Genomic DNA, 4,316 nt, shown 5'->3' with positions numbered 1-4,316 from the left:
TGCGCGCATCTTGAGTAATAGGATTGGCCCCCTGCGAACTCAAGATAGCAGAAAAATGTAAACTCTCATTCCATGCGCGAGAAAAATGCAGTAAGGAAATGCACCCTTGAGAGAGCATTGAGCGGCATGACACAGTTACATACTGGGGGCGAGTTTTATATCACCTCAATCACTTGGTGGCGAGATATAAAACACCTCAGTTCACAAACAAAACAATCCCTGGGGAGAGTTGCATCACACTCCATAAACGCACGTGGGGGCGAGTTATGTAACACTCCAGAACAATGCGAAGTTCAGTCGCAAACAGAATTGGGAAATCCGAACTTCTTAACCCATAACAAAGTTATGGATTAAGAGGGGGCGATGTTTGTATCCTATTATTTTAGACTAGAAATGGGATTACTATGGCTTAATATACTCCTCTTGTTATCCAAGTATGGCTAACTAGGCCTCACTAGAACAATACAAAGAAGCCCATGTGCAAAGATCCAAATCAAGCTAAGGAGGTGACACATCTGCACTGGCATGTCAGCAGTACGTTGCCATGTCACCAAAATAAACCCATCAGAGTGTGTCACGTCAGCATGAGGTGACATGTCAGTAATGTCACGTCAACATGAGATGCCACGTCAGCAATACAGTGCCACGTCAGCAAATAAACCTATCAAAGAGTGTTACGTCAGATGAGGTGACACGTCTGTAGTTCCACGTTAGCAGTGCAGTGCCACGTCAGCATAAAATACAGTCAGCAGTCTACTGTATGATGACGTCAACAGCCAGTTGGGTGGTGACGTCAGCAGATGCTGATGCCGACAGGGTATTCCGTTACCGTCTTTAACACCGTCAGCATATACCGTTAACGTTTAGACGCCGTCAGTTAAGTCTAACGTCGTCAACGAGTAAGTCAATCAAGACCGTCCGAGTTAACGCCGTCATGACGTCGTTAGTCTCACTGTCATCTTCTCTGGCAGCGTCTTTGTCACCAGCACCGGAAGCAGCAGCAGGTTGCCGGCGGCCAAAGCCGGCGGCGTTTCTCCGTCCGGCATGTTCCAGTACTTCGCGCTCGACTTATTACCATGGCCCTTGAATTTTTCCGCCCCGCTACTTTATACTGCTGGATGTTTACACCCACCGAGCCGAGCCGAGTTGGCTCATCCAACCGAGTTGCTAACCGAGCCAATCTAATGGCACGGAGGATTTTTCAGCCCAATGCTATTAGACTTTCGGATATTTCCGCCCCTCTGCATGGGCTTGGACTATTTCACCTATTTGCTTGGGCTTGGTCAATTACTCTCTATGGTGGCTCGGTTCCCATAAAGGAAGTTTCTGGAAATAGGGAATGTTCTGGAACATTCCAGGAGGCATGCAGGACCAGTTATTACAGGAGGCATGCATGACCAGTTATTACAGGAGGCATGCAGGGCTTGTTATTGCAATTTATGTCAGGAGGCATGCAGGGTCAGTTATTGCAATTCATGCCAGCCTCGAAAACGGAAATTTGTAACATACAAATGCATGGTTTACAACCCTAAATGGTAAACAATCTTCTCGACACAAACCCCTGTGAAAACTCTAGCTAACTTAAACATAGGAGAGTTTTTTGGAGGTACCCCCGACACTGTTCACTTGGAGAGAAAGGCAGCGATCCGGTCATCAACAAATCACCATCAGATTCGTGTTTGGAGGTGAAACTATTTTACCTTACAAACAACGTGATTAGTTTCTAGCGCCAAAACTGATGCAAGCTTATAGATTGAAACAGAAACTGAACGTACAAACTCTTTGAGTTTTAATCTTTTCTTCTTATTCATTCATAATAGCTGCCGATTAAACATAGGTTCATAAGCTATAAGCTTAAATAGAACCATAAAACTTGTAAACTAAGAAAAGATAAAGATAAACGTAAAAAGATAAATATGTAACCTCTTTAAACACGAAATAAAAGTTACTGAATAATGGACTTCTACCGGCATAAAAATTCTATTTCTGACAACTTAACCAATAAAAGTTACTGATTAATAGACTTCTACCGGCATAAAAAAACTCTATTTCTGCAACTTAACCAATGCTGGTTCTCGGGCTTCCAAATAGACCATCCACGTCATCATCGTGGATTGCGCGATACTTCCGTGAAGAGCGGAGAGTGGGTTGCATTGTCCACGGTGATATTATCCGTCCATACAATATTGGCATCACTCATGATTTCAAACGGGTGGTGCGAATAAAATGTACTATTCTTTTGATCATGTACTTGGCACCAGAAGTGGTCATACTGCTGGGTTCGGTAATAAAAGCATATCCGATTTTGCATGCCAAAGTATATGCAAATCTTTTATTTGATTATAAAAATGCGGTCTACAGGTTTTGCGAAATGGGTTTATTATCAAGTAAAAATCCAATGCCAAAAGTACAAAAAAAATATTGATTTAAAGAAATCAGCTAAATTTAATTTATAGAATTGTTTCTCGGATGAGTTGCTAAACTCCTTTTTGTTGTTGTTGGTGTCATTCTTGCTCTACGCCTTGAAAGGCTTCTTAACTCCTCTTTTTGTTGGTGCCATTGCCAATCGACGTCTTGGTGCTGCTCCATTATAAGCTTTACGAGGTTTACTAACCCGTCCTCTCTTTGTTGGTGCTTCTTTTTCTACTAATCGATGTTTTGGTGCTAGTCCTCCCGTTGATATTCTTGTTGTAGTATGCAAGAATAACGATGGACGGATGGGGATAAGAGTTGACAAGAATCTTCCATCTTTTGCACACTCCTTTGGATTTAAGATGATACTGAAAGGGTAGCCGATTTAAGACGTTGAACAAAATCTTATCGGTATTATTGGTGGTATCATCCATATAAACCATCACTACTAGTTGATGGAAGAAAAACTTAAAACGCTGTCAGAGGGCAATGGCCGTTTTGTATGCAAAGGTCTCTAAACGTGGTTTTCTGGAGTATAAACCTGCTTCACCCCTTCAACCATTATATATAAACACGTTTTTGATGATTACATTCGCTTTCCATAAAAAGAAATTAAGAGACAGAAATATAAAAGAATAAAAAATACTTTATTTAAAATCGATGGGTTCCCCTTTTTCGTTCGTTATTAAAATTTATATTCCAACTGTTGCGGGGAATGACCCTGTATCCAAGAGTCAGGTGCCTGCAGCAGGAGATTAAGTCAATGAGATTGGACTAAAAAGAACTCAACTTTCTAACAAACGTGATTATATTGTTGGAAAGTTAGCGTTTTTCATCATATATTTTCGGAACCGTTGGGTCTATGCCGAGAATCCGTAAAGCTTGTACATTTTATCCTGGGAGTCTTATTTTTGATTAACACGAAGATGAGGAGTAAGTAAATTACTTACGGTGCAAATTGGAGGTGTGAGCACACAAACCACGAGGGGGTCCGAACGCTCACAATCAATCATTATCATCTAAAGAGATTGTGATGATGATATCCTGGTGTTGATTTATTGGCTCAAAACCTTCGGGTTTATCATGGCCTCATCTAACAACTCCATTCGAGGCGTTTGCGCATGGGATATAAGTATTAAGGAAAACAAAACATATAAGTAAACATCCATGGAGCTAAATAAATGTAAAGTGCTGAAATGTAAATAAGACCAAGGTTTACGTGGTTCAGCACTAAGACCTACATCTACGGGGTTTGTTGTTTTACTATGTTCTTCACGGTTACACGAATAGTCGAATGACTTTTGGGTTTACATGTTTCTCTCTTCTAAGTGATTAACTTACCCTTGCAATCTCTCTCTCTCTCTCCTTCTCTTCCTGATTTTTCCGATCCCATTTCCTCTTGGTGGAGATGGGGTATTTATAAGGTTAGAATGTGGGACCCATCTCTGAAGACCGTTGGAACCTTATCTTCTTGTGTCCTTGCGTCCATAACGCGGAGGTCTGCGTTTGCCCCTTGATCCCGCAGAAGCATCCTCGCTCGTTCCACAGGTTGGTCGACACGTACACTGCTCAGAGTGTTTAATGCGGGTAGTTGAGGGGTCTGCTCGTGTCAGGCAAGTGTCTTCTGCCCCTGTCAGTTCGTGTCAGCTAACTTTCTCTCCACCGTTGATCTTAGCTTCTCTTTTGGGGATGAGATAAAGTAACTCCTCGGGGTTTATTTGGTGTTTCGTGACGCATCATGTTTTGATGTTTTGGCCTGCATGCTTTCCACGTATCTTTTTATATACACGTGTCTGATAGTGAGATATATGTGTACACAATTTGCCCCTTTTCTTCGGGCTTGAATGACTAATGGGTGCCTTGAAGAAAAACTATCGTCGCATATTCTTCTCACTCCTAATAAC

Source organism: Papaver somniferum, chromosome 10, assembly GCF_003573695.1.
Source record: "Papaver somniferum cultivar HN1 chromosome 10, ASM357369v1, whole genome shotgun sequence".
Classification (NCBI taxonomy): Eukaryota; Viridiplantae; Streptophyta; class Magnoliopsida; order Ranunculales; family Papaveraceae; genus Papaver; species Papaver somniferum.
This window is presented reverse-complemented; position numbering follows the sequence as displayed.